Genomic DNA, 18,170 nt, shown 5'->3' on the forward strand with positions numbered 1-18,170 from the left:
TGCCCCAATAAAACAATGACACTCCAGAGTCTCTAGCTAGATACTAGCCCCAGCTGGTCATTCCTTCCAGGTAGCTACCAAGACAGTCTCTGTTAGGGGCTGACCTAGCTATGCCTAACTCAGGGGGCTTGTTCCTTCTCTCAATTAGCCACTACTGAATTGCTTCTTTTATCTCCTCCCTCCAGGCTTGACACCTCTCACAGGTGTAAGGGGAAGGGTCTCATTGGGCCCACAGGCTCTCATTAACACCATTCCAGTCAGTGTTGGGTCTGTAGTCTCCATCACAACAAATACAGAAGAAAATTCCTGAGGAAAATTACTCATGTACCCAAGGAAGTAAGAATTGATCTGCTAGCATGTAAAGCATTTCCCTTCCAACAAGGATTTTCAATCATTCCTTTTGATTAATTGTAGCATATATATTTTCACCACCATTTTGACAGCTAATTAGTGTTAATGATGAACACTAATCTTAGATATGCTTATTTTCAGCCTTGCCAAATGCAACTACTGGAAACACCTGACAACTCTTTCTAAGTTCTTTTTCCTGGCTAGCAGAAGGGTGGTGGGTAATGTAAAACCAATATTTTTGACAGTTTTCCAAAGGGGTATTCAGAAGTTTCCCCGGTTAACCACTCATATCAAAACATGACTCTCTTATATTTGAACTATAAACATACTTGGACAGTTAGCAACTTAATGTGCTTTATATACAGCTCCCCACCTAGGTTTTGCAGCTGTGCTGTTTTGTGCAAAGATTCTGCCAGCTCTCCACAGATAGAGCGAGCCAAGCTGGATCAACATCCAGGGCACACCCAGCTTCTACAGCTGCTTGTGCTGATAATTCATTAGGTGACACTCTCCTAAATCAGTACAGCAGTTCCAATGCGCACTGTGTGGCTGGAGGTGCAGTCTTTTGGGTGAGATGTTAAACAGAGGTCAGCTTAGTTATTTGAATCTGAAAAGTCAGAGCAAAATGCAGGCTGTGAACCCCCACATAAACCAAACCAAAAGTAAAGCTCTATGAAAAAGAAACTCTGAGTTTCACACTTACCCCATCCCCTGCAATTTTGCTTGGATTCGGCATTCTTCGTCATTCTCACTCCTAAACCTCTGTGCTGTTTACTATGCACTGTGAAAGAGCTGCTTCAGAGCTGGGTGTTAAAAAGCGTGATCCCTCTAGTAAGCTTGCTTTTCTCACAGGTGTGTCAGGAGACTTAATTAAATGTTTGTAAAGCCCTTTGGGATCCCTCGATGAAAGATGTATTGTTGGTCTGTGTTTATTTCATTACCTACTGTATTAATAACCCATAATGCAAATACAAAATACACTTTTTCAATATGTTATACCGACATTTGACAATATAAGCTTCAAAACAGCAGAGAGGAAGGATGGTCTAGGAGTTAGAGCAATAGCTGGGGTCTTGGGAGACCTAGGTTCAGTTATTTGTTTTGTCACAGATTTCCTGTGTGACCCCTGAACAAGTCACTTAGGCCCAGATCCTCAAAGGTATTTAGGCACCTAACTCCCATTGATTTTGAAAATCCAGTGTCTCAGTTCCTGGTCTGTATAATGGGGATTATAGTACTTCCCTACGGTAGTGGGACATTGTGAGGATAAGGACATTACATATCATGAAGTACTCAGATACTCTGGTAATGGAGTCATATAAGAACTTAAGATAAAAAGGTAGGTTTTGAAAACCAAACAAGGCTACTAGGGTGTCCTGCCTGTGGAAGGAGCCAAGGCTTGTTATTTTTCAGAGGAAGGAAATAATTTCCCCAAGTCTACCTGGTAATTGTTCAATGCTTTTCTTCACTGTGGGAACATGGGTGAGGGGAAGGACAGAATTCTTTTAGGACCCCAGTTGTAAGACTGTGTGATTTCCTTGGGGGAAAATCCTACTGGGGGGACAAAATGTTCATTTACTGCACGCAATAAACATGGATGTTATATTGTTTTGATAAACCAATTTCTATTGCTTTCTCAGCCATTGGCTCTGTGAACAGCCCCTTTATTAGCTTTACCATATTAGCTAATTGCTACAAGTATTTTATGTTTCTCTGCTCTTTGAATGCATGCATTGTCTAATAGAGGACCATATTTCTCAGGCAGTTATTATAATATAGCCAGGATGGATTAATAGAATTCTTGTACTAATGGAATTGAATGCTGCAGCTTTAACAAATTAATTAAAACCTGTTATTATTTAGCCTGCAGCTTGGACTATGTACAACTTAATCCTGGTTGCAATAAATACAATATTATTCTTATGAGTCCATAAAGACCCGCATATTTTAACTAGTTTTATGATTTCCCTATTGAATGTTAGGCAACAAATTTAACTACCATGAAACATTTGCACTGAGAAACACTATCAAAAGCCTTGTTATTATGTGGCCTGTTTTTACAGCTCAGTCAGTTATTATTGTGGTGGGAAACCCTCAAAAAATCCAGGATTTGGTTCCTTTCAGGTATACAAGCAAAAGTTTAGAGGCCAAATCCTGAAGTTCTGATTCAATTTATGTTTAGTCCAACTCAGGATTACTCCCATTTCCTAACTTCAGTGTCAGCTTGTCAGAGTTAGAAGTGGGTGGTAACTGTGGGCTTGATTCTGCCTTATTCAAGTCAACAGACGTTTTTCCAGTGACTTGAATGGGGCAGGATCAAGCCCTGTGAGAGGACTTCAGTATGCTCATCTGAACTTTCTTAGATTGAAACGGTGGCTCCATCCAAGTCAATGGAAAAACTCTCAGGATTTCACGCCTCGTGTCTCCAGAATAGGCTTTTTCTGAAATTCCCATCCTACTTTTCTTCCGCTCAATCAGGGCATACCACAAGAATAGCATTTCCTGTGGGATTTTGTCCCCCTTTGTTTTAGTTCTGGGTGGATCCTGAAAGAACAGAGGGGAACACAATTAAAAAATAATAGCGCAGGGGAGAAATAGGCAGACTTTTTTCAATCTCAAGGGTTGGAGTCATTTTGGAGGAAGGGGGAAGGGTTTCATATTTTATCGAAACTGATTCATTCCTCTCTACCAATCCTCCCCATTTGCTTTTCATCACAGTGTTGCCAACTCCCCTGATTAAATCATGATTCTTGCAATAGTTTGTGTTCTTCTTAGAGCCCACACTCCTGGAATTCTGTGATTATATGAGAATCTTGGCTTTCAAGGTTTATAGATTAAGTTTCCAGTTCCCTGGGGTTGCAGGGAAAGGCTTGAAAACATGAACCCTAAAGGCTCAAAAACCAGAAGGCAAAATAAGAACCCCAGATGTGTGATTTTTAAAAATCTCATCATTTCTAAGATTTTTGGAGGACAGACTGCTGATTTTTCAGTGCTTGAGGTTGGCATGCAGTAGCTGGCTACCATTTAAACTTCTGATAATAATATTTACACTCTGTTAGCACCTACAGGCTGGAGTCATGTTCCCTTTATGCAAGGAACTGAACAAACCCATAGGAATCAATAGTCTCTGCACTGAACAACTTACAATATAAGAAACATTGGGAAATAATTGCTCCCAAGACTGGATGTGTCTGGAGGGGAAGAGCTAGGAAGCCTCTTTCCTCGTGGAATTTCTACAATACACCTCTACCTCGATATAACGCTGTCCCCGGGAGCCAAATTTTACCACGTTATAGGTGAAACCGCATTATATTGAACTTGCTTTGATCCCCTGGAGTGCGGAGCCCTCCCTCTCCCCCCCCTCCCCCCGGAGCACTGCTTTACCATGTTATATCGGGTCGCGTTATATCGGGGTAGAGGTGTAGCAAGAAGCAGGAAGTGCAGATGCTCGCATTTCCTAAACTCAGTGCTGGACACCTCAGAGGAGCTAATGTGGGCACACTTGGTGATGGTCCCAGCCCTTCTGTGGACCTACGAGCATTAAGAAGTCTGGACCAGGGAGAGTGAACTCAGCAACTTTTCTACAAGTGTACCAGCTGCTTCCGGTAAGCATGTCTTTCCCCATCCCACCACTGGAGGCAGTGTTCCCGAGCCTTTCTTGTGCAGGAATGAGTGCGTGGCTCTGGTTTCTGGTCTTCATTAGCTGAGTCCTTAGTATTTGCTTGCTTATTAAAAGAAAATGCACTCTGTGAACTTTTGGCTTGTACAATGTTCCTACAGAAGGTGACATTTATCAGGGCAATGAAACTTTTGCAGCTCAATCTAATGAGTGAAGAGAGGAGAGCAAGGTTAACCACAGATCAGAAGATACCACTGATTGCCACTGTGTGCTCGGTGGCAAATATTCATTCAGTCTGGTTCCCTCCCCTCCCTGAATTTTCTTTGAAGCATGTCTCTGCTAACAGAAATGTCAGCAACTGTTTCAGTAATTCTTCCATTTTTCTGAGCCAAAGCCCTTCCTTTGTACATTAGGGACGTTTACTCGCCAAGATATACATGCCTGGCTAAAAGATGTATTTTTCTAGGAAAGGTCAGAATTTTTGTTCAATGTACATCTGGATTTTTTTCTTTTTTCTTTCTTTTTCTTTTTTTACTTTTTTTTAATCGCTGTTGTTTTGGTTTTCGGGTGGTGAGTTTATGCATTGCAATGCAGTGACATAAATCCTGTGACAATGAGAAACAGAAATAAGAAATTACTTTTAGTACACATTCAGTGCAATGCAATTTAAGCATAAAAGCCAGGCAAGTAGTGTCAAACAAGGAGGGTGGAAATCATTAACACTAGTTGGACATAGATTCTGATGCAAAAATAAACAGGTACTGTACCTAATTCAGTGATAAGGTGTCGTTTCACATACTGTATTTAAAGTGTGATTGCATTCTGAAAAGTGACTGTAAAAATGGCATTGATGGGATTGCATGTTTATTGTGTGTCAGTGATATCAGGTCAATTTTTTTCAGATTACATGTAAAAAGAGGAACTTTCCCCCCACATCAAATTCCTTCTGGGCTCTCAGAGTCAAACTTTGTCCTTTCCTTTTCAAGCATTATTACCTTGACAGCACCTGTAATACACAATAGGTGCTGTTAAGCTGCAATACAAGTGTGCATTGCGGAAGCTGGGGAAGAAGAGTGGAAGACTAGAAAAGCCATGCACTTGAAACTCATGGCCTTTCTTGATCATAACATGCAAGATAATTTGAACTGAAAAAGAAAAGCAAATTCACATTACATTTCTGGCTATTGTTATTTTTAGTTAAAGCCACAAACCATTCATGACTGTTTAGAGTAAGAGCTTCCACATATTTCTCCTCAAGCATGTGCTGCCAGTCTGCTATCCATAACAAATACACAGTACACCCGTCAATCCTTGGCACCCTCAAGTGCATTGGGAAGGGTGCAGGAGGGCTAACTTGCACCTAAAACTCCCACAAGGCGTGCTTTCTGAGTCAGCCAGTGCCCCTTATACAAGCTGCCAGCATGCCCATTCCAGATACATTCCAGAGTGGTATCTCCACCTTCCTTGGGAGGCTCCAAAATGCTACATGTGATCAAGTGGACCTGGCATTGGGACTCAGGGGACCTGGTACCATTCCCAGCTCTGCCACTGCCCTTCTTGGTGACCTTGGGCAAGTCATTTTCCCCTCAGTGCCTTGGTTTCCCTCCCTTATCTACTTAGATCAAAACCAGTTGGGGTCAGGGACTTTTGCTACGTTTTTGGAGCACTGTGTGGAGTCCTGGTTTTGTGTAGGCCCTCTTGGGGCTACTGTAATACAAACAAAAAATAATATGTGCCCCTTACTTAGCTGGGGTTGAGGAGGAGCGGCAGGATATGTCCTGCCACCCTACCTTACTTCCCCACATTTGCACAGCAAGCACCTGTGTGGGCTCCAGAAATGTGTAATGGCTGTGCTCCTCAAAGGCATTCGGGCCAGCCTGTGCAAGGGCAGCAGAACTTCTGGTATTCTCAGCCCTCCTCTACTCCCACACAGGAACCAGTCTTCTTTTATATTGCCAATCTGACTTCCAGATTGGTGCTGCTGCTGCATCGTCTTCTTCGCTTCTTATTTTTTGAGGACTCTTTCCCCTGCTGGCATATTTATTTATAACAGTGGTAGCCCTGGGTTTATTTACAAATTCTGGCTGTTCCTAAAGTTCATCTTTTTACCTGCAGCAAGGCAATGCAAGACTATTCCCTCTTGCAGTAACTAAACCAATAATGTCCACTTTATCTAATTTCTTTGTTTTCCTCCCATAAGAATGCTTTTCTTCACTTACGTTTTTATCCTAACTTAAAGCCTGATCTAAGAATGCACTTAAAGATATGCCTCGTTTTATGCACCTGAGTAATCCTAAATGGGACTATCCATTCACTTAAAATTACGCTTAATACTTAATTGGTTTGCTAGGTTAACACCTTATTTAGTCACATAGAGGCAGATGCACTACTGAGGATCTGCCTCTTAATCTATTAATCATAGACATTTGTCATAATTAACATCAACATTTGTCTTTCATGTTTAAGATTTGAATCTTAGCTATTTCCTTCTGTCCCCCCATTTAGTTTATCATGTATTAACTTGTCCATGTGAAGGGAAAATATGGCCACAATCCTATAATGGGATCTTGTGAGCTCATGGAATCCAATTGATTTTGAAAGGTGTAAGGGTCCACACAGGCAGATCCTTTGGTTGGATCAGGCCCATAATAATTATGATGACATTGGAAGGGAACATGGAAGTGTAATCAAATGTAGTCATGACAGATACTGTTCATAAAATGGATTGTGTCATGGCAGAAATCACAAATGTGGCTACACTTAAAAATTTACAGGAAAAAATAGAATTACTGACCGAAAGGACAAGCCTGGTACAGAATTGACATTTCTGAATGGTGGCCAACTATCATTCATCTGACAAGGTGAATTTCCAGTCTATGTGATCTGTGTAAGTACAAAGTTTGTCTCTTCCTGGGATATCACTAGTAATAAACACGTAAACAAGAACACAGTGGAAAGCCCAGTGTAAGCCATTTTCCCAGCCTTGGTTGCTCCTTGGGTTGGTCATTCAGGGCTGCTCAGCCCAGCCTCTTGCTAGTCTGTATGCAGGCTGTTGGTCTGAGAGTGGGAAGGGCTTTGGATTTCTGGTCTCTGAAGACATGCACTTCCGCCTTCGGTGACATAACTACGGTCGTTCAGTGGCAGCTCTGACATTGTGCCTGTGGTTAATGCACCCTCACAATGGATTTCTGACCTTTCACAGCACTGACTTAGTTACGTACTACTTGGGGGCCGTCACTGCACATCACTTTCCTGTGGTCTCTGGCCCTTCTCAGGTTCTATTTCCATGATGGGGGATGATTGTATCGTTCATAGTTCTGTGTGTCAGCCATTGAAGAAGTCAGTGTGGTTGAGCCACTAATTAACAGCAGCCATAATATAATTATCTTTGACCTCTGTGCAAGGTGGTGCTGACCACGAGGCAGTACCATATGGCTAAATGGCAAGCTGAAGGAGGGGGAGTTATTAAAGTCACTGGAAGGGCTAAAATCCACAGGCAAACACAGTAGCTGTTAGATTTAACAAAATAAATAAATAAAAGGATTAGGCATTTCTATTACTCATCCTCATTATTACTTGTGTTTCCATAGAGCCTAGAATGAGATTGTGCTGGATTCTCTACAACCACATAGTAAGAGACAATCCCTGACCTGAAGAATTTATGATCTAAATAGACAAGACAGACCAAGGGCAGGAGGGGAACAGAGACAGAGAGAGGTGAAGTGACTTGCCCAGGGTCACACAGCTGGTCAATGGCAGAGTTGGGAATATATCCCAGGTCTCCTGACTCCCTTTCCTGTCCTCCAATCCATTAGACCAATAAGAATAGCCTCTGATGTTACAGAGATATGGGGGGAAGGTTACCAGAACCTTCAATCCATAGTCATCAGATAGAATCAGAAATAGTATAAGATTGTGGATATACAATTACATGCATAATAAGTGTTGTATATCTTCCTCTGATGCATTAGAGACAAGGTTCTGGGGATAGTTAGACCATTTGTCTGTTCCATAATGGCAACACTCTTGTTCTATAACTGACATCAGTGGTTATTTTATGCTTTTTTATTGCTTCAGTGTCCAGTATAGGCAATCTTGTCTAAATAAGAACTTGTTTCTGATTAGGATGTTTTCCCCAAGGCTATTGATATAGTTTCCTTTGTTCAGTCAAATCTAGCCAAGTGCTAATGTCTCCTGAGCAACGGTATCATCACAGTAGAACAGAAAGCCAAACATATTATACTGTACGTTCAGTTGTTATACACATGCATGCTACCACCATTAATTAAATGTAATTAATAGGGCTTATTTAAATTAGAACCATATTGGAGTTATATAAATAGCTTTGTCTGGAATTTAGTATATAATAGTTGAACAATTAAATTAATTCCTAGTGTCAATTACTTTGATTTTGCAGAGTGTGAGCTATTTTTGAGCAAGGAAATCTGCTTTCAGCAAATGTACACAATAATTTTAGAGGAGACACATTGGTAAAAGGGGTGGAAGCTACCAAATTTCACAGTTTGAGCCAGATTCTCCTCTAGTGTGAATTGGTATAGCTCCACTGACTTCAATGGAGCTATATCGGTTTGTACCAGGTAAGTGTGTGTCTGGCTTTGTGTCGATTGGAAAAGAGAACAGAAAAATGTCTGCCCAGTAGCAAGCCAGTATCATTTATATAATCAGCACCATGATTTTAGCGAACCATATCTGCATACTCACTAAGGCTGGGTCTACACTACCCGCCTGAATCGGCAGGTAGAAATCGACCTCTCGGGGATCGATTTATCGCATCCCGTTGGGACGCGACAATCGATCCCCGAATTGACGCTCTTACTCCACCAGCGGAGGTGGGAGTAAGCGTCGTTGACGGGAAGCCGCAGAGGTCGATTTTGCCGCCATCCCTACAGCAGGGTAAGTCGGCTGCGATACGTCGAATTCAGCTACGCTATTCGCGTAGCTGAATTTGCGTATCTTAAATCGACCCCCCCCGTAGTGAAAATGTAGCCTAAGAATCATCAGTGTAGCCTTACTGACGTGATTAGTCCATCTGAAAACAATGTGGTTACTCTCATAAATATTGGTTTGCAGGATCAGGACCCTGGTTTGCATTGCTCCTCTGTTGCGATGCCGAGGAGAAACCATCCAGTTTACAAAGGCTTGAGGCACTGAAGTAGATTAGCTGTTATATACTCTCTCTCTCTCTCTCTAGTCAGAAAAAAAGTATTGCAATATATGAAATATATTCAATTTGCATATATGCAATTTCCCCCAGTGAATGTCACCTGCCTTCTTGGATTATAAATTCTATGAGAGTATGTGTTTGTACAGCTCCCTGCACAATGGGACCCTGATTCTGATTTGGGCCTTTGGGTGCCACTGTAATATACATTTATACACAGAAGAGCCCTTGCCAATTTCCAGACCCAAACTGAATCAGTAAGATTTAAAAAAAAAGATTTATTTAACTATTTGAAAACTATTTTTCATTGTCATACACCCATCCCCTGAAATACCAAAGGTAACTAAAACACATTGTGTATGCAGTATTTCGAGTCGCATCTCAAGTTACAAATTGGTCATGATTACTGAATTCTGTTATGTAACCTCTATGCCAGTCCAGATATATCAATTTGACCAGTATGTGGGGAGAAAGAAATAAATGATTCTCATGGTCTTCTGGTGATTTGATTCTAGCTTTTGTTATATTTCTAGGCATCATTCAGGCATAGAAAAATACTATGGGAATAACCCTGCCTGTTCACTGAAATCAATGGCAAAACTTCCACTGAATCCCAAGTTTGGGCCCTGTTTCACTGCTACTCTTTATTGTCAGAACATGTATATGAAGGCTTATTTTTGCTTTTGTTTGCTTCTGCCTCTTTCCTCAAATACCCTGACACCCTTCCCTTCCCCCCATCCCCCGCAAAAAGTGAGAATTTATACAGGTTTTCTCAAATCAAGGCCTAAAATATGATTATTGTGGTTGCTGTATCATAATTTAAAGCCTCAGGAAATAGTTATATGTTTTCTCTATTAGTGTATGATTTATGCATCAACTACTGCAGAACAACAGGTGAATGAACTAAAGTCCTTTTTGTGGGATTTACTTTACCAGTTGTAAATCACTCATCATTCAAAGATGCCACCCATGAACCTGTCGTTCATTTCTTCTAAACTGCTACGTTGTTTCCCATACCCTGATTTTAAGTGGTAAAGTGGCATATGGAGTCAGAATTCAGAAGGGACAGCCTGCCTTGCTTCACATGGTTAGGATAAGAAATTAGACTTCCTACACTAATTATCTTAGATCTGCAGGGCAATGCAGAACAATGCACGTGAAACAGCAGTGCTCAGAATGCAGTGCACAATGACGACACACTACGACACGCTCTCACATTGCTCCATGCTCAGAGCAGTCTTCCCAATTGTGAAATCGGCAGCAGTGTTATATTGGAGGCTGGAAAGTGACTTTTATTTGAAGATCACAAAAAATGCATAATTAAGTATCAGTATACCCAGGTGAGGTGAATAAGTATTGTTATACTGATTTTTCACATGGAGAACCTGAGACACAGAGGTTGAGATGTGTCCTATTCTGCACAGCAAGTTATTAATAGAACCAGGAACTTGAGTCCTGATTCCTAGTGTCTTTAACCACTAGGCCATATTGTGACAACTCTTGGGATACCTGGGACTGCAAGTCACCTTGTTACCCCCTGCTTCTAGGATGAGGGAGTCTTGCTTGTGGTAACTGGGTGTTAGCTCCCTAGCACCACCAGCCTTTCAGCCACACAAGCACTCTCCTCCATGCTATGCCAGCCCTGACTTTGCCTTGCAGGTTAACAAGAGGTGCACCCCAATACCCAAGTCCCCTTGTACCATTGTAGCATTCCCCTGTGGTATCCAGCCCCTGACACTGGCTACTCACAGAAATACCAGATCCTCAGCCCCCAAAGGAGCAGTGTATCTGACTTTACCAGTTTTACCTTTAACCACCACTCCTGTAAAATACACAACACTTGTAATGAAAGAAAAGAAGACTTATTTAAAAAAGAATAAAGATTCCACTATAAATAAGAGAGAGTGATGGAAACAAAGGATTACAATACAAAACAATATCAGAAAGTGTGAACTAGGGCCAACAGTTACTTTTCCTACCCAATAAATTAGGTCCCCCCCGAAAGTCCACAATGTTGCAGCGCTTACTGGCTTCACAGGAACCAGGATCCAATCGGTCATGAAAAATATCCCCACTCAATAAGATGTATCCTCAGTGAATGGAAGCAGAGGGTCTTTCTCTGCCCTCTCATATACTGAATCAGTCTTTTGCCTCTATTGGCAGACAGGGTGATCCCCTGTCTGTTGTAATGTTGCTCCCCCCCCACCCACAAGTTGTTTTTACTGTTTTACAGTCATCTTTGATTTGCCACTGACTGTTCTGGGATGGGGCAATTGAACAATACACTGCATAATCAGCTGTGACAACTCCATCCCGCTTGAATGGCTCATCATCAAGACATATAATTCCCTGGTGACTAACTTTTACTCTAAGACCATAAGGGTATAATTTTCAATATAGTTACATTATTCCTTAAATATTACCAATACACACATCTCACAATGATCATGCATATTGATAAGTTTTCAGCAGAGACCTCACAAGCTGCCCTTCATAGACAAATACCATGAAAGCAACATATTTGATGTAGTGAGTTTGTCAGGTCTGAGACAAGAGTTGTTTGCAAAGAACAGGGGACCCTCTTCACAGGGGCCTTTCCGGTGATACCCATCCGCTCCCATTTCATCATATGTTGCCAGCAGCCAATTGGGAAGGTCACTCAGATTCCCAGGCACCTCTCTAACCATTGCACTATTCGTAATGCCCTGCTTAGTCAACCAGGGCTTGATTCTCCAATGCTTTACACTGCTTTATTATGCCCATGGATCTCTGTTGAGTTCAGTGGTGGTACAGTTGCGTAAAACTGGAGTAACACAGTGGAAGATTGACAATAAATCCCTTGGTTATGCAAAGTTTTATGGTCCCTAATCTGACGTAATGCCTGCAAAAGGAATGTATTTGATAATTTATATTCCACAGACCAAATATACACAGGTCTGAGATGACACTATTTTCTCTGAGACCATATTTAAAAAAAAACAAATAAGAGGTTCCTGATTTAAGGAACTTTTAGTCTCAGTTAGACATAACATAACATGGAGTAACAAACAAAGGCAGATGAGGAGGGTGTGAGTGTAGGTAGGAGTGTAACAAAGGTGATGATTGTGATTATTGCTTTTAGCATAACATGCTAAAAGATCAGGTTCCTAAAATGCATGCATGTATTCTCCCTGTGATGTAGCAAGCCAAAATATCATGTATAACGCAGTCAAGCCCTATTAAATAAATACCAGCTAAAAGAATGGACTTGTTACAAAATATTTGTGTACAACAGGCTATGAGTTTAAAAGGTCACTGTTTTGCACTCCCAGTTGTGAGAAATTCTAGCAAGGATAACACACCTTTGGTAAATGATTTCTCAGATTAAAAGAGGTTCAGAGCTGTCACAATTCATTCTGCTGCAACTCACATAGGTCTAACTTGTCCACACACCCTGTGGCCCACGCCACTTCCCGCAGCTCCCACTGGCCGGGAACAGCGAACCGCAGTCACTGGGAGCTGCGGGCAGCTGTGCAAATGTAAACAAACTGGTGGCCCGCCAGCAGATTATCCTGACAGGCCACATGCTGCCCATGGGCCGCAGGTTGCCCACCACTGGTATACAAGCTTTAGATGATTTAGTGGCAATGTGATATAATAATAATGTGTATTTATACGCTCCTTTCCTCTGAGGATCATTGTGCACTTTACAAGCATTTATTAACTGAGTTTAGCAATAACCTTGAAAGATAGGAGATGGTTAAACTGAAACACAGTGATGTTAGGAGACTTGCACAAGTTCACTTAGCAAGTCCCCAGGAGCTCTGACTCACAGTTCATGAAATGACCCTTCCTTCTTCTAAATGGTTTTTAAATGATTTTCTAAATGAATGCTGATGTTACCTTCTTGGTCACACTTTCATGAGAAAAAATGTATTACATACCGTGCGTACATAAAGGGCACTGACCTGTAGTCCTGACATAGGCAAACCTTCCTTTAAAGTTAATGAGCATTTTGCTTATGTCTTGACTGGACAAGGCCAGAGAGTCATGCATTTATACAGGGCCGGCTCCAGGGTTTTGGCCGCCCCAAGCAGCCCAAACAAAAAACCAAAACAAAACAAAAAAAAGCCGCAATCGCGATCTACGACAGCAATTCAGCGGGAGGTCCTTCGCTCCCAGGCGGAGTGAAGGACCGTCCGCCGAATTGCCGCCGAATACCTGGACGTGCCGCCCCTCTCCAGAGCGGCCGCCCCAAGCACCTGCTTGACAAGCTGGTGCCTGGAGCCGGCCCTGCATTTATATATGGAGAGCACATTCCAGTTATAACACTTATAAACCAGGGCTCAGACCTGCACCATTTAAGTCCATGAGAATTTGCTGTACACTTCATTGAGAGCAGGATCAGACTCCAACTGCTCTTCATAGCAATGCCAAAACCACGCACTGTACTTTAAGGGCCAGGTTGTGTAATCTAAGCTCAGTTGATACATACAGAGGGAGCATGTCTTGTTCACTATCCATCTGGATGGTGCAGTGTGTTTGCTTTCTTGTATCTGGCCAGATCTTCTTGTCAATGTGGAAGGGGTAGGGATATGGCCCTGCTTTTTCCCCACCAAGATGGGAGGGCACAGAGACTGTAGTTGTGACTGACTCCTTGCACCCTACTCACCTTGCCCACCTATGATCTGCCAGTCACAGTCTAGCCTATCAGGGAGGAATCTAAACAACCGTGGTCATTATTTCTGGATTTGGAATCCTGGGAGAGACATCGCAGCCTTGAACCTGCTGTTTCAACACCACAGGCTATCAAATAGCCATGTGTTATTTTCACTTAGCACACTTTGCAGCTTTCCCTGGCTGTTATTTCTTCAACCTGGAAACAATAATATATCATCCTCTTCTCTTTGTCTGTGCTCTGCATACCCAAAGGGTCTAATAGCCCACTAATGTTAGGAGCTATCGTTATCTATAAGTGATTGCGCTGAAATCACCAGAGACTAAATAACTCATAGGGTTTATTATCTAAACATGTAGCGTTTATCTAAAATATTTTCATATTTATCTGTGAACAAGAAAGAAGTAAAAATTCTTCTTCTCCCCTCCCCCCCCACTCCTCAAATACTGGATGATACTGCTGCTGAATAAATATGGCAAGTCTAGTTTAAACATGGAGTGAGTGACTGCAGAAGGTTTATTTATTTAAATAGCTTCCCGTTCAGATGAAATCTAAACAGAAAAGCACAAAAGTTATCTCTTAAATCCAAACCAGAGTTTTGGCTGAACTTATTAAGTCTGAAAGTCCTGGATGTCAAGCAAAAGAAACTGGTTTTGCATGGGAAATGCACTTGAAATAACTTCCTACAGTCCTTCCCTTTCAAAGTGCTTTACAGACTCTACCTAACACATCCTCCTAATTTCCCAGTGAGGTGGGTATGTTACTATTATCTTCATTTTACAGATGAAGAAATGAAGGCAGAGAGTTTATGTGACGTGCCACAGTGGGAAACACTGACATGGCACAATTAGAATGATGTAGTTCCTGATGTACCGGCTCATGCTCAGTGTACTAGTCTATGCCTCTCTTTCTAGTTTCTTCCAAACAACAGCTGGTGATCAGCTGAGTATGAAGATTGATGGTAGTATGCGACTGTGGAATATGCTCCTAAATTCACCCTTCACCTATATTCAACCTTCTTTATGGGGTACATACCGAGTGAAATATGGTTATGTAGCATGTGTTTGAACAACAACCATGTTACTCACAGAAGTATGAGTCCTCAAACAAGAGCTGTTCCTACCAACTTTAGAGATGGCTGGGAGGGTGCGGGGACACCAGACGGCTGACTCACTAAGGGAACACCCACATCAAATAAAGGACTTTTGGTAATGGATCCACTCACAACCTCCAAATCCATTATTAAATGAAGTAGAAAAAATAAATAAGGAAGGAGTAAATACTCGCACACATATTTACATTTTGGAAGGCTTTTTGTTTGTGCAGTTAAAACAACATAACAAGCCTTAATTATCTGCTAAGGAAGATTTTCCAGAAGTTCTGGGGTTGTCAGTGATACAAGTAATGCATGTTAAGGATGCACTTAATGCTTCAAAGTTACTTCTAACTTCTCTTGAAATTCACGACTAGGTGTAATGACAGAAACCTTTATTTAGTTTGGCTCTTGCCATTAAGGCAGCAAGCTACAACATCCCATGAATTTGTAAAATGATTTCTCTAACATAGGCAAGCTGATTAGCACAAAACCTTACGCAGATGCAACCACATCACCATCCTTCTTCTGGGCGTGGATGCATTTTTGTATACCACAAAAATACATTTTAGGGAAAAACAGGAAAACAGAATAAGAAGAGGCCTGAGCTGTGCTCATCTCCCAAACCAAACTTTCCTTAGCTTCTGGAAGAATCTCCCACATCCACCTACAGACATCAGCTTGCTTCTTTCCAGTGGCAAAGCCTGAGTAGCATTCCTTTGGAGGCTGACCCAAATTGAACCAAACTACCCGAATTAGATCCACAGGGGATAATTTAGTAGTACAGAGAAACAATACAGAATAGGACAGGGAGTGAAGAATATTTTGAATAGTTGAAATTACCAAGATTTGTGTAGGTACAATTGTAAAAAGTGCCATGGAATCAGTAGTGACCACTTCTTTTCTCAAAGATGGTATCTCCAACAGCACAACACCTCATAACGTCATGGTAGGGCACTGGCTTATTAATGGCTTGAGGAAAAGTGACACTTACTTACCTGCAATTTTGGTTACTGAGATATACTATCATTTACTTGTTCCTCTATCCCTCCGGTATGAACAAGGTAGAGATGGGTAACTCCCTTAACTTGAAATTTGGAAAAGAATAATTGTTACATGAACATAGATATGACATATTGACCTATACTGATATTAGTAGCATACTGAAACTATATGAGAAGACCAATCCAGTGATCTATGTAATTCCAGCCTCAGTGCTGCTCACCTGCCAGAACAGAGACCCTTACTCGTGGAAGAATCATAGAAGATTAGGGTTGGAAGAGACCTCAGGAGATCATCTAGTACAACCCCCTTCTCAAAGCAGGACCAACCCCAACTAAATCATCCCAGCCAGGGCTTTGTCATGCTGGGCATTAAAAACCTCTAAGGATGGAGATTCCGCCACCTTCCTAGGTAACCCATTCCATTGCTTCACCACCTTCCTAGTGAAATAGTTTTTCCTAATATCCAACCTAGACCTCCCCCATCTGCCACCACTGAGAACAGCCTAGATCCATCCTCTTTAGAACCCCCCTTCAGATAGTTGAAGGCAGCTATCAAATCCCACCTCACGTTTCTCTTATGCAGGCTAAATAAGCCCAGTTCCCTCAGTCTCTCCCCATAAGTCATGTGCCTCAGCTCCCTAATCATTTTTGTTGCCCTCCGCTGGACTCTCTCCAATTTGTCCACAACTCTTCTGTAGTGGGGGGCCCAAAACTGGGTGCAGTACTCCAGATCTGGCCTGTGCCGAATAAAGGGGAATAATCATTTCCCTTGATCTGCTGGTAATGCTTCTACTAATGCAGCCCAATATGCTGTTAGCCTTCTTGGCAACAAGGGCATACCGCTGACTTATATCCAGCTTCTGGTACCAGCATTTCCGGTTACTTTTGTCAAAACAGGACCATGGGCCTGAACTTGACCTTAAAGGGGAGAGTTCCTAACTGTCAGGGTGGTTAAACACTGGAACAAATTGCCTAGGGAGGTTGTGGAATCTCCGTCTCTGGAGATATTTAAGAGTAGGTTAGATAAATGTCTATCAGGGATGGTCTAGACAGTATTTGGTCCTGCCATGCGGGCAGGGGACTGGACTCGATGACCTCTCGAGGTCCCTTCCAGTCCTAGAATCTATGAATCTATGAATCTATGAATGCAGGAGCATAATTATGCAGGCTAAGAAAGAATCTGAAGAGCAACTAGCTAAGGATACAAAAACTAACAGCAATCTTTTAGAAGTACATCAGAAGCAGGAAGCCTGCTAAACAATCAGTGAGGCCACTGGACGATCGAGGTGCTAATGGAGCACTCAAGGAAAACAAGGCCATTGCAGAGAAGCTAAATGTCTAGACAGTATTTGGTCCTGCCATGCGGGCAGGGGACTGGACTCGATGATCTCTCGAGGTCCCTTCGAGTTCTAGAATCTACGAATCTATGTTTTTAGTATTGGCCTTCTATATCACCTTGTCTTTGGGCTCCTAGACACCCACATACCCCTCCCCTTTCCTTCCATATAACATGCAGCAACTAAGATCATCTTCCCCAGCTATTGCACTTACCATGTCACCCCTCTTTGAATTCCTCTGCATCAGATTCAAGCTTTTTGTCCTCACCTTCCCTTGCTTCCATGCTACTTAATCATTCTTGTCACTTGATATTGTTGTGCCTCACCTACTCCACCGACAGCTTCTAAAGCCCATTTGTTCACTTCTCCCGCAAACATCTCTGCATTTTCCTGCTGAACATGGAACACTTTTCCTTCAGCTGATCCATTAGGCACTAACCCTCCCCCCCCCCAACACTGAGGTGTTTTTTCTCAGTCCTTGCTCAATCAAAACTCTCATTACTTCACTGAAGAATGAATTAAAAAAAAGAAGGACCTCAGATCCTGACCCACTGTCAGCTAATTCTAAATTGATTAAAAAATATTGTAATGGAATAGTGACTGTGAAAACATATGTTTTCTATTTTGTTACTATAGTACAGTGGCGAGAAAAGACTGCTGCGGGAGAGACCATTGTGTTTTAAGGAGATTTGTGGGTAGTGATGCAGCTTCTGTGCCAAGAGCCTAGAAACGCAGCTGAAACTAGTAACATCACTAAAGTCAGGGATTAAACTGCAGCATGAGCAGTAATACCAATCCTAGATATATGGAAATTAGCTGACTCTTCAGAGAATTTGCTCTTTGAGAAAGAAAGGACTACAGTGAAAGGGGTTCTTCAGTCTGACCACAATGGAGATGGTTCTTGTTTTTTTATAGAGATCGTAATGA

General features: G+C 41.9%; 1 protein-coding gene across 5 annotated transcripts in view; it reads left to right on the plus strand.

The window, feature by feature from the left end:
- SEMA3C (semaphorin 3C) overlaps nt 1-18,170 on the plus strand; it is a 161,154-nt gene that overhangs the window by 54,897 nt on the left and 88,087 nt on the right. Inside the window, exon 2 of one of the 5 annotated variants that reach the window (XM_065554616.1) lies at nt 186-358. The exons of the other annotated variants lie outside the window; for them this stretch is intronic. The gene's annotated coding sequence lies outside the window, so the exon portion shown is untranslated. The remainder of the gene's footprint in view (nt 1-185; nt 359-18,170) is intronic. 5 annotated transcript variants of the gene reach the window in all.

This window comes from Chrysemys picta, chromosome 1, assembly GCF_011386835.1.
Source record: "Chrysemys picta bellii isolate R12L10 chromosome 1, ASM1138683v2, whole genome shotgun sequence".
NCBI lineage: Eukaryota > Metazoa > Chordata > Testudines > Emydidae > Chrysemys > Chrysemys picta.